The sequence below is a fragment of the Pristis pectinata genome, chromosome 23 (genome assembly GCF_009764475.1).
Source record: "Pristis pectinata isolate sPriPec2 chromosome 23, sPriPec2.1.pri, whole genome shotgun sequence".
Classification (NCBI taxonomy): Eukaryota; Metazoa; Chordata; class Chondrichthyes; order Rhinopristiformes; family Pristidae; genus Pristis; species Pristis pectinata.
The window spans coordinates 21186914-21200466 of record NC_067427.1 but is presented as its reverse complement, the minus strand read 5'-3'; the positions used below and the strand labels follow the sequence as shown (position 1 = coordinate 21200466).

The 13553-nt window shown below is 40.8% G+C and overlaps 1 protein-coding gene across 6 annotated transcripts in view; it reads left to right on the top strand.

The window, feature by feature from the left end:
* LOC127581979 (astrotactin-2-like) overlaps positions 1-13553 on the top strand; it is a 1282697-nt gene that overhangs the window by 999021 nt on the left and 270123 nt on the right. The window lies entirely within an intron of this gene.

The window sequence follows — 13553 nt, the reverse complement described above, 5'->3', positions numbered from 1 at the left end:
TAATTAGCATAGCGAAAGGAGTAATGCTGCAGAATTCCTAGAGCTTCACAGGATGTTTTGAGTCAAAAGAAGAGCCCTTGCTCTTTCATTTTGATAACAAAATGTTTTTTTGATTGAAAATGATACAGATGTTATTGAGAAAAAACAACTTGAATGATTTCCTCTTCTTTTGATTGACAAATGGCTCAGTTTGTGCCCTGAACATGTGAGTTTTCAGATCTTTTTACCTACCACAGTGTACACTTGGGTCCTTAAGATGGTTGCCAGGAACGGAAGGGGAATGTTATTTTTTTTTTTATTTTCATCTGCAGTCAAAACACAGCACCTATTATTTAAAAGTAACCTTCCCTCGGTCTACATTACTGCAGAAGACAATATGCACCTTGTTACAGGTGACAACTATGTGATATTGATGGAGTCAGGCAATTGACAGGCCATTGAAGGCAGAGCTTTTCAAATCATTCTGTAGTGCTGTTGCCTTCAGGGAACCGAGCAAAGTGAAAAGCAGAATATAATTTCAGTATGGCCACGCCATTCTTGGACAAACATAATTCTGCAAAAACGCAGATGATTCCTTCCAAAAGTTAATGGGCAATAAAGGAGAATTTGTAGAAGTGGCCCTTTCCCTTTGATATTTGTGTGTAAAAGCTGCAATGTTAAAATGTTTATTTCATGTGGTTACTGGATCTGGTTCTGTGTTAACGGGCTGTGAATGAATTGTGTGTATATTAATGGCAATGACCTTATCAAAAGAGAATCCAGTTCTCAATGCAGCAATTGCACACTCTTTCATTTAAAAGTGTTGTTTTAATAATATTATAATCTTGATGTCATTAAAATGAAAACCTGTGCCCCTCTCGTACACAGCGCACTCTCTGAAAATGAAAACGGGTAAGTGAACACCGAGGTGTTTCATGGCCAAGGGTATCATGAAGGTGAGATGAGATGTTCCATGAATAAGCTTTCAAAATGGACCTGTGACGAGTTAAAATGTGCATCAAAGTGGCAAAACTTGATGTGGAGTCTGCTATAAAGCTAATTTATTCTGGTTGCTGAGGTTTGTGGGTCATATGATCCAATGACCTCTCAGTATTTACTTCTGTCAGTGCTTGCCGGCATTTCTTATCAGAAGTCAGGCAAATAGCGGAAGGTATGGATCCCACAAGCAGACCTGCTGTGATGCTGAGATCTCAGTGAATTCAGTGGTCCGGCATTATCCTCCATCACCTCCCAGATCGTCCATCAGATGACTCCCCCACAGTGCTGGCACCTGGGGGAAACCCATCATGTCACAGTCAAACACCACACCTCTGCACTGGAAGTTAAATTTGATCCTGGGTCGCTGGAACTGTGAGGCACCAGCTCTACTAGCTGAACCATGGTGCCGTGTGCTTGAAGTAACAGCATCCTATGTGGCTGTTGAGTTTGGGCAACTCACTGGTGTTCAAAACAGTTGTTGGGTATCCAGGTCAACTGCTCCTTCTTATTTATTAGACTTCAGCAAAATAGCTCCCAGAATGTTAACATCAGTATTTCGGGTCTTCCAGACTGAAGCCAATTTCAATTAATTTACCTCCCTCAACCTCGATTTGTTCTGCTGAGAGGAAAATTCTCAATTTCTTCATCTGCAAAGCTACAATTTCAGATTAGCAGGGGTTAACTTAATGAGAATCAAAGTCAGCATTTCAGCAACCATTCAAAGCCACAACTTGTACTTTTTCACTTCAAAGTTATTTCATTGCCCCTATTAAATCAATGATAATTATTAATCAATGCAAGGGTACAGGGATTATTTGATAAGGTTTGAGCAGAAAAAAACATATTTGCATCGACAAATGGAGTTGCATTGGTGGGTGGATATGATAGTATAGTGGTAAGATTACTTGACAGAGGTTTGGATCATCGATCTAAATTTCATCACAGTAGTGTGTGTGCCATTGACCTCCACTGTCTTTCCCAGCATTATTGCACTTTCTTGGTTGCCTCGGGCCCTTCCAGGGCAGTTAAGAGTCCAACGCATTGTTTACGGGTCTGGGGTTCACATAATGGGCCAGATCAGTGAGGATGGAAGCTTTTCATTCTCTGAGGATAACCAGATGGCTTTTACAATTAATCATGTTATTTTATCAACACCCTTACTTGTACTAGATTTGTTTTTCAAATTCCAGTTTTGTCTAATTAGATGAGCATGCATTTCCTAACAGTAGTTTGGGAACTTGAGGGAAGCAGTACAGATCTCTGGATACTGGGTCATATAAACCAAACACCATAACTACCTTCCCCCACCCACCCCCCCCCCCCCCCCCCCCCCCAAACTCTGCTCCATTTGCTGAGTTCAGTTTTATACGTTCAAAACCCATCAGCTTTACCTTGGGGTTATCTGAGGAAAACTCTCATTGATGTAATTGGAGGGTTGAAATAACTTCCAAAGAATAGGGACGTGCTTTTTATTTAGACTGTAAGTTCTGATCCTAAGACCGAATTAAATAAGTGCTACAATTTGAGGTGTTCCAAATCCATGGTATGACAGCTGCCTTTATTTTGAGTTCAGGTGATATTTGGAGCATTTGAAGTGTACCAAAGCTGAGAATTACTCAAGTAAAATTGCAACCGCATTGATATTTATTGACCTCAGCAGAAATATAAGTTTGAATCTGTACCTCTGTTTTCTGGAATAAGAGTGAATCTGAGCCTGAATCCTGACTGTATTCAAGTCAAGACTCCACGTTTGTTTAAACTTTGGTGCAACGGGAACTCGGAGCTGAGCCGAGACTACTTCTCCTTGCGATATATCTGGAGAAGAACAGCAGTTGGATTTAAGCAGGAGTTTTTGGAAAACTGTTTACTTGCATCCAGCAAAGAAATCGTACAGGAAATGAATAAACCTTGTTAAAGCATGCATTACGGGCTCAGAGTGTGGTTGGCGAGATTGCTTAAAATGAAGGATGTCAGAAAACTAAAGAACATGTTATCACTCTTACAATCTTTGATTAAGCATAAGAATACTTCTGAGTTGGTCAGTGGGTAGGAATACATTCCACCAATCCAATCCTATTTTCAATTCTCCAACCAATTTATTTGTGCAATGGGTAATAAATCTTATATTTCAACATTTTGGAATATTATTTTGCACAAGCATTTTTAATACTTTGTGCCAAAGGGACATGGATCATAGCTGCTGGATTGGTGTTGAATGTGACAGAGTCTGATCAGGACTGCATGTTCCTAGTATGTGAAGTAGGAACAAAGTCGATGACAATGTTTTGAAGCAGTAAAAATCTATCAAAGCTGCAAAGGACAGAGTGCTGGATATATTTGTCCACTTATAAATCTCAGTTATGGATCCTTTAAACTTTAATCCCACATTCCAAAGATGCACCATGCTGTGATTATTGAGATCGATTTAAATAACCCTGTCAATTTGTATCAGATTATTTTATCATGATTGTTGCTCACATGCAAAATTCATTTCACACAGACTTTTTATAATGAGCAGAAAAGATTTTTATTGCTCTTTTTCAGGGGCTAACAGATCACAAACCTTAGTGGCTAAAAATAATGAATTTCTGCAAAGTTGTTCAATCTTTATGCTGATTTACCTGATTTAAACTCCCTCTTACTGTGAATGTCCTGACACCACCCTCCCATACAGTGCAAACCTTGCATTGAAGGTACTTCTGACCTAATCAGTGAGGCCATCCGTGACACTGATTCAGGCCAATCATAGACCCCACAGACACAGTTGAATGGCCATTGTAGCTGCAAGCCCAGGTTTAACTAGCTGTCAAAGAACTTGAATGTATCTTTGATATTCACAAATGTTCAAATAAAAATCCCAGGAGTTATAAAAATTATTTAGTTTTTAAAGAAAAATAACATGAGAAAAGAGAGCACAATAACAGTTAAAATGTTCAACTTAAATAAACAAAAATGCAAGTTACCTGTGATCACCTTTGCCATTGAAATGAATCAAACCATTGAACTTGCATCAAGTCCAGTCTGGAGAGACAAGAGACTGTGTGGCTGTTGGAACCTGGAGCAGATGAAGGGTCATGACCTGAAACATCAACTGTCCAACTTCCATAGATGCTGCCTCACCTGCTGAGTTTCTCCAGCTTTTTGTGTGTTGCTTCAAGTCTGACCTGGCCTGCATTCATAGGCAGAATTCAATATAACTTCTGGGAAACTGTGGGAGTTTGCATTCCACCAATGGTCTCTATGTGTCAGAGCACTGTCAGGATGATATAAGAGGCTTACTGTGTAGAGATTCACAACTCGCACATTCATACCCACTGATGCAAAAGTCTCAAAATTACACATAGTTATGAAGGTAAAAGCTGGCAGTTCCAGAACTTTTAGCAGAGAATTTGGGGCAATGTGCTTTTTCCACAGTTCAGGATCTAGTCTCCTGTGTCTGCATTTTATCATGAATGTTGCCTGAGCTACCATGTATTTTGTGCAGATGTTATTTCCAAACCTTGTTATCAAGATTTTATTTTTAATTTATTGCATGGATTGGCTGAAAACATGCCTCTTACTGAGATATTCAGAGCAGGATATATTACTGGAATGCATGGAATAAAAATGTTAACATTTTCAGGTTTGTCAGTTGACGTCTAATGGAGAAGTGGCAATAGATTTCAACATTTCAGACCCATGGGATGGAAAGTCATCAATTTCCCTGGTCTGGACCAGCATTCAGTTCTATTTGCCAATGCACTTGTGAAGATATCAGATGTGAGGACATGATTGTACTTGTTTTGTGATTCTCCCAGTGTTCCAAAGTACAAGGTTGTTGGTTGACCAAACTCACCTGTGAGAAACGAACCTTGCTGACAGTTTGTCGCTTCAGGACGTCCTTCCTTAAGTTGAAAGAGGATGAACAAGTAGAAATGTAAATGTTGATAATGGTGTATTGTGGGTTCTGTGTAACATGAGAACAGTAAGTGAGGACCACTTTATCTCATTCACTTTAAACATTGAGCATTAAGTAATCACCCTGATTTATCATAACATAGTCCACTAAGCTATGAGCAATCCACCAACCATAACGCAGTTGCTTCCTATCCTGGTAAGAGACAAATACCTGGTAGATTAACCAGACTTGCGTAATTATTAGAATCCAAACACTCTTCATGATTCAGTTTTGGGTATTTCCTAAAGGAATCTTCCTTGTGTTTAATTCGCAAGTAAATGCTTGCGTTCTTTTGATTTGTGAGGAAGATGGCTATCGTTTTTTTTTCATTGTTTTTACACTGTGAAGGTTGTTGTGCCTCTTTTTTTCTTCATCTCACTTAATGAAATGATCTGTTAAATTGGTAAATTAAATCGGTTTATTATTGTCACATGCACTGGGGTACAGTAGAAAAACTTGTCTTGCATACAGTCCATGTGGATCAATTCATCACAACAGTGCATTGAGGTAGTGCAAGGTAAAACAATAACAATGCAAATAGAAAACGTGTTACAGTTACAGAGGAAGTGCAATGCAGGCAGACAAAAAGGTGTCAGGCCCTTACAGGTAGATTGTGAGGTCAAAAGTCCATCTTATCATACTAGGGGACCCATTTAATAGTCTTATAACAGTGGGATAGAAGCTGTCCTTAGGCCTGTGGTACATGCTTTCAGGCTTTTGTATCTTCTGCCGATGGAAGGGGGAGAAGAGAGAATGTCCATGGTGGGTGGGGTCTTGATTATGTTGGCTGCGAGAAGTGTAGACAGAGTCCATGTGATAAAAGTAAGACCAAATTTGATTGGCTGTTGTGTTTAACGTTGCAGCTGAAATAGAGCATCCAGGTTGCCTATATTTCTTGTAATTAATGGTGTTAAGAATATAAAAGGTGAACATTGTTGGCATTTGCCTCACAATCAAAACAATTTGCTCAATCTACTCAACCCACATTCATTCCAAGAATGAAGCCAGCACTAGATAAGTTTCCAAGAAGATAAAGTTTAATGAAATGGATTCTATTATCAACAAGAACAACAATTTACCTTGTTAGATAGCTGGTAAATATATGGACCAGGAGCCAGTGAAAATAAAACACAAAAAAAAACTGCAGATGCTCAAAATCTGAAGTGAAAAGAGAAAATATTGGAAGCACTCAGCAGGTCAGGCAGCATCTGTGGAAACAGCAATAGTTAACGTGGTCTCAGACCCGAAACATTAACACTGTTTATCTTCCCACAGATGCTGCCTGATCTGCTGAATGTTTCCAGCATTATGCATTAGATCTGCATGGTGCGATTCATGTATCTTTCATCCTTAAGGTCCTTGGGTACCACGGAGTTTGAGTCCACAGTTCAGTTCTGGGGCCCTTCATCAGAACCGGGAAAGGGAGAAAACGAGGTAATTTAGGCAGCAGAGAAAGTGGAGAGAGGAGCAGATGATGGTTCGAACAGAAGGAATATTGGTTTATTATTGCCACTTGTACTGAGGTACAGTGAAAAAACATGTCTTGTGTACCAATCGTACAGGTCAATTCATTACACAGTGCAGTTGCATTGAGTTAGTACAGGTAAAAACAATAACAGTACAGAGTAAAGTGTCACAGCTACAGAGAAAGTGCAGTGCAATAAAGTGACCAGAAGGCTATTGAGATCGGATTGATCTTCTTTGCCTCTGGAATGTGATGTTAATGGTAAGGCTGTGGAACATACCCAGCAAGCCACACTATACAAAAAGGGAAAAAAACAACTCGGCCAAAAGTTGACTTGTCTTTTGGCAGGCAGAGATGGCTAGCTCTGATCCAATAGGATGGAGTGAGTTACCTAAAGTTGGAAAACTTGATAATCGGGTCCTGAAGGCTGCAATATGCCCAGATAGAAGATGAGATGATGTTCTTCAAGCTTGCATTGAACGTCATTGTTACAGTGCAGAAAGCCACAGATAAGAAGTCATAGTGGGAAGGGGACGGTGAATTAAAGTGGCAGGTAACTGGAAGCTCAGGGTCACTCCAAGGAACGGAGTGCAGGTTCTCTGTAAAGCAATTGCCCAATCTGCATTTGGTTTCTTCAGTATAGAGAAGGCTACATTAGAACCTAGCAGCACAGCACATTACAGCACAGGAACAGGCCCTTTGGCCCATGATGTTGTACTGAACTAGTAAAACTAATTAAATGCCTAACTAAACTAATCCCTTCTGCCTACACAATGTCCATATCCCTCAATTCTCTCTGCACATTCATGTGCCTATCTCAGAGCTCCTTAAACGCCTCTATCATATTTACCTCGACTACAATCCCTGGCAGCTCATTCCAGGCACTCATCACTTTTTAAAAAAAAAAATTCTTGGCCCCTCATATCTTCTTTGCACTTATCCCTTCTCACCTCAAATGCATGCCCTCTCGTATTAGACTTTTCAACCCTGGAAGAAAGATACCGCCTGTCTATACTATCCATGCCTCTCATGATCTTCTAACCTTTGTGAGCACTGAATGGAGTAGACGAGGTTGGAAGAAGTACAAGTGAATCGCTGCTTCACTGGATGGTGGGAAGGGAAGAGGCCAAAGGGCAGGTATTGCAGCTTCTGGAGTTGCATAGGAAAGGTCTATTAGATGGAGACCAGTAGGCAGGAACAGAAGAGAAGATGAAGAAGTTGAGAAAGAAGTAATCCCTTTGAAATGCTGGAAGGGGAAGGAAGGAGAATGTCTGGTGTGGAACATTGTTGGACCTGGTGCTCAGATGTGAGATTATCTGAATAGCTCTTTGCTCGACATGGACAAAATGAGCTAGATGGGCTCTTGGCATTGCAATTCTTGACGTTCTATGGTTATCCTGCCTGGTACATTCCATACAAATAAGTACCTTTTATGACCCAATTGGGTTTCAATGCAGTGCATATTTTCCAGTGTTACAAGTGGAGATTCAGTGGGCATGTTCCGGATATGAGACTTATTTTTCAAAGGTAAAATATTTACCTTGCTTTATATCCTTAACAATTGAAATAGCAGCAAGTCGGTGTTACAACAGGGATATCAGTCTTCAACAAAAATAGTAATGTTGGAAGAACTCCACCAGTCAAGCAGCATCTTTGGAGTGGGGACCTGAAACATTAACTGGTTTCTTTTTCCACAGATGCTGCTTGACTGGCTGAGTTCTCAGCATTTCTGTTTTTTGTTTCAGATTTCAGCATTTTGTTTTTTTTTGTTTTCCATGTCTGTTTTAAATAGTTCAGTGTATTGTAGAAAAGACCACAAACTTGCAGCAAATCAAAAGCATGGTACTATCCCAAGTTGATAAAATAACTTTCAAGTGACTTTCTAGACTGTGTTTTCGACTACAGGAGCTGTCAACTTAGACTTCTGTAAATAAAAAAAAACTTTGAGTGACAACTCCTATAAATCAGCTATCGATCTTTTGGTTGAAAAATATCTCTGCCATATCACTGAAGCATTTGTATTTGGGTGACTTGCCCAGTGTGATAATTAGCTATAATTCTCATAATAAATTACATGAACTGGAATAGATTCTGTCCATCTGTAAAAAGCCAATGACATTTTCAACGAATTGCCATGAGGTTGCAGTGAAACTTTGATTTGTGTATTTTACTTTAGTCCAATTAAATAATCAATAAAATGCGGATGGCTGAGTGAATATACTAATGGCTGAAAACAACAAATGCCCTTTGAACTGTTGATACAGTTCTGTTCATTACTACTGGTACTTTCCAAAAACAAAATTCTTGGAAGCATAACAAGAATTTTACCATGTTGGATACATGAGCTGGCTGGTTTAAATGCTTAAAACATTTTGACTTGGAATTGCATGTTCTTGGTCTGCTTCTCCAACGTGTGCAGTCGGAAGGTGAGATGTCGGCACCCCCTCATCACCACCAATGCCAGCCATACTTTGTGGATGCCAGTCAGTTTCATTCAGGGAAGACGCATCGATGTTGGTGAAAGTAATAAAAACTGCTGATGCTGGAAGTCCTAAAATAAAAATAGAACATGCTAGACAGCCTTAACAGGCCAGGCAGCAACTGTGGGAAGAGAAACAGATTTAATGTTTCAGGTTGAAGAAGGGTCTTTGGATGAAAGGTTGATATTTGCATCTATTATCCAAAGACTGATTTAAGTTCACATCCATTCTGCAGGTACACTTGTTTCTCAAGTATTAAGCATTCTGTTTCTCTTTTACTATTTCCAGTATTTTCTGTTTTATTTCACATTGGTCGAGTCTTGCACAAACTTACAAAGAGACGAACAAAATTGGCATCATCCAAGGCACAAATCATTTCATAATATGAAGACGAGAATAGGGAGGGGTTTTTGGAGGAACTGGGCATTGAAGAATTTTTTTATTATTGTTATCTGAAAAAGACACAAGATTAGTTGAGGCTTGTTCTACATGGCCAAACAATTCCAAGTGAGTGAAAAGATGGTACAAGTAATAACAAACAAGTAAAGTGGTTAGGTGAGATGATGTTTGGATTTTGAAAGCAAATAGATTGAAGAAGGGAGGAAGTGCTTTTGGGAGAAGTAAAAGGGAATTTAATTATTGACAAAGAAGAGAGTGAGGTGCTAAAAGAGAAACGTCCCAGGAGGTTGATTGGACGATCCCTGAAAACAGAAGCTTCGTGATCAGCCCTTTTTAACCAATATAAACAGTGTTGGAAATGCAGGCTCTCTGCTCATCATGATTTTAAGTGTACATCGAGCTGTACTGGCTGTTCTTGGCATACCTAAACAAGAGGCCCAATTTCACGACTGGCCAATAAAAGAATGTCTGCCGAACTTAAAGCCAACCTGAGGTTCAGTGTGACTCCAGCAGATACCGATGAGTAACTTGGAGCTGATGCTAACTCTGGAGACATTCAAGAACAGTGTACTGTTGGGGAACGAGGTTACAATGGAGCCCTTGGTGCGGGAGATGGTGAAAGCCCTTCAAGTATGCATTCAGAGCCAGTGAGAGTCAATGGCTCTGGCAATCAATGCCAAGAGTTAAAACTCGATGGAATATTGAAAGAAGTTTAATGAGCTCACATTTGTTGTCAGAATCAGGAATGCTTTAATCTACCATCTTTATCATTATCCGACACGTAATGCACCATACTTTCCACACTCGCCTCTTCACAGTCTCTCTGAATAAGGGCTGTCCAAACATGCATATGATCCACAGCAGCCTCATGCTCTTAGCATTGCTGAAATCCTCACACTGGCATCTTGCAGCTTGCACAAGACTTTCAGCTATTCAACCATAACGGCCATATCACCCAATGATATTGCCCTACACTTGCACACTCCCCTCTCTTGCAAGATAAGGTGGTGCAATGACTAATAGGGGGTGGGGTGGAAAGGTTAGGGGTTTCTGTGAACATGTGCAGCTCAGCACTGGCCTTTGGGATGACTTGATTATCAAGTACCTTTCCTTCCCTTGTGGTGCTTGAAGGGAGGCATGAGAATATACAGTAGATCAAGTCCCATTCTCGCCTCAGTATAAAACTCTAGGCCACGAGCTCCAAAGCAGATATTTCACTGAATTTATGTGTTAGCTGAGAGTTGGGATCTGCACTCAGTGAATAATTGGGCATACATGGCTTTCTGGAAGGGCATGCATGAAGGATGGCGCAGGTACCAGCTCACTGGATGGGTAGTGCGATTTCTATTGTAGATGAGGATTTAAGTTGTGCAGGTACATGCACTGGTGAGTATGCACGGGGCAATGTATGCTATGAGAAAGCCAGCATGTAAAGCGAAGGACCGATGTGGACTCCAGCAATAACCTGGACAAGTCTTTGTGTCGGGTTTGCCCAGGGCTGCCAATAACTTCATATTGGATGGGACATCCCATATTTCAATGTCCCTGCACTAAGTCAGTATTCGCAAAGATTTTTTCAGCTCTATAAGAAACCAAGAGCTGCTGAATTTTCCACAAACCGTCAAGTAACACTTCCAGCAAACATCAATAATTAGTGCTAATTATTCTTTTTGAAATGCGGTGATCGTAACCCTGCATGGTCCTGATCCTTTTTGGCACAGAAGTGGTTGTCAACTTCATGAGCATATTTCTGGATGAACCATAATTGTCTAGTATCACAGCTTCCTTAGAAGCTTCCCAAAGCCAAGTACAACCTTGGAAGCTTGGAATTCTGCCAGACAACCCGAGCTTGCAGTCAAGCGCACAGGGACACTGGCCACCATGGAGTGTAAGGGGATTTCAGGGCAGCAGACCAGCTTGGCTGCCTGTTTTTCAAACAGAGAGAACAGTTGAGATTCATTCTGGGAGCTATGGACATTTGGATTTGGGGAGAACTGATCTGATGTCTCTCCAAAGATGACTGCGTTTGTGATGTCAAGATTCCCAGTCACTCGGTGCTTTTGTTGTTGCCCTTCAGCCGACTGATGTTTATCCTGAGTCAAAAGTCAAAGCTTGTAGGCAGATCAGCTTGAGGTCATCTTCCCAAGGTTATCTACAGGCTCCTCCACTGAAACCCAACAGCCTTTCACTGTCCAAGCTGCAACTACGGGTTAGCAATGCTCAGGAATTCTAGGACAGGCAAAAGCACAAGGAGCAGACACCAAGTTGATGCTCAAGACTTGTTACTTGACTTGACAAGAGTTGTTATTTGATCTGCATTCAATATGGCATGTTTTGAAATATTCTGTAAATTTGGCTTGGAATGTTTATGTGCCAGCTTGATTTGGCATTGTTGCCAAGTGATGGCCAGCATTTGCTGGTGAATGGGGAATTGGAGTTGTGATTATTGGTAATTGGACGATTTGGTCATTCATGAGGATGTCACATACGACCCTTTTCTGGCCAGGCTGGGATGTCATCTCCCTTTCTTTTCCATCTCTTCTCACCTGACTGCCTGTTGTAAAGGTGGAAATAAGTGCTGAGCCTCATGATGGTGGAGATTAGTAGCACTCCCCATATCTTGAAGTTTGGGACCTCCAACACATAGATATGATGGAATTCTGAGCTACCATTGCAGTTCCCCAACTTTGGGAGGCATCTGCTTGAGTATTGCAATGGAAGCAAGGATACTAGCCATCAAACACAGTGATGTGGTAGAGTTTATAAATATGCTAACAGAGTTGTCCACCATTTTCATACTGGAAAGGATGGGGTCTAAGTGAAGTTGTTGATAGTGTGCTTCAAAAATAGGGGGCAATTTTTTTACTGTAGGGCTGTTCCAGAGCAATGCAGAGAATTGTTGTTTCAGACCGCCAGTAGTTTGCTTTCTGACATTACAGATGGACACATGGCATTCCTTGTATACACGTCATCGATGTATACATGGGTTGTGCACTAGAATAAAGACCATTGTCAACTCTGAGCCGGACACTCAATACCCCTCCTTTTGTGCCTTCAGTGGGTCCCTGCACTGGGAAGAAGGCTGCAACCCTTGTGCTCTCTCCACCCTTTTGCTTTGAGAGAGTGAAATGTACTCGTCTAGCTTGAAATGGAATGCATCAGTGACCTCCTTTGTTCAACAATAGACACAAAATTGCGAAATGTTAATACCTCCAAGTCCAGCTAGGTGGGGGGAGCATGATGAATAAATGATTGTAGCTACAGTGCTCTTAACAGCTACTGGCAAGGTGATCCTGCACGGAGGTGGTTGTGTTTGGAACAGATGGTGCATACCGCTGAGGACATCAATTATGAAATGGAGAAGCCTCCATCACTTCTACTTTGAGGTCTGGGTGGGAGGATTGCCCTCTGAAAACCTCTATTAGATATGGCTCGCCTACTGCTGCCTTATCTTGTTCTGAGTGTCCTCCGGTCATTCTGGTTATAACATTTTGATATGGACATTAAAATCCTGCTGCTCCCACGTCCCCCATCACCACCCTGTACAAGAATACATATTCCATGGATGCTAATTGTCATGCAGATATGCAATGATCTACCATGGCCCATTCCATTTGGGTTATGCCTTAGATTTAAATACCACCCTAAAAATATTGCAATCGAAACATTCAAATCTCATGATGATTGAACTGGTGGGGAATTGATCACATGCATTAGTGACATTCCAAAGCATCCTTCTCAGATTCCACATTTTGTTTTCTATAACAAGACAAAAATCTCACTTAACGGTTGAGATTTGCACAAAAATTATCCACATGGAATTCTTATTCATACCAGGAATTCATCAGATTGCACTCCCAATGGGAATGCACAGTACTGCACCCATATCTGTGAGCAACTTCTTTGTGTGGAAACCATGAAGCTGGACACATCCTGACCTATCAGTCCCTGTTGAACTTACAAGTTCAAAGAAATCTAGAAACATCAAGTCTTTTTGATTCTACTTGTTGCTATGATTCTATCAGCACTTGACCTGCAAACAATTGATCTCTTTGGTCAGCACGCTCCATTCTGTGAACAGATACATAAGGTTAAAAGGTGGTTTTTGATGTCCTGATCTGTTTATTCTGCATACTACTGTCACCCAACATCAATGATATGAAACCATGAACCCGCTCCAAATGAGAGCCCATCCACCACCTCAGTGGAACAATACACACAGTACATGTTTCATGCTAACTGGATGCAATGGAGCTGGAATTTGTGTTCCTGACCTTCAAACCATGGAGTCTTT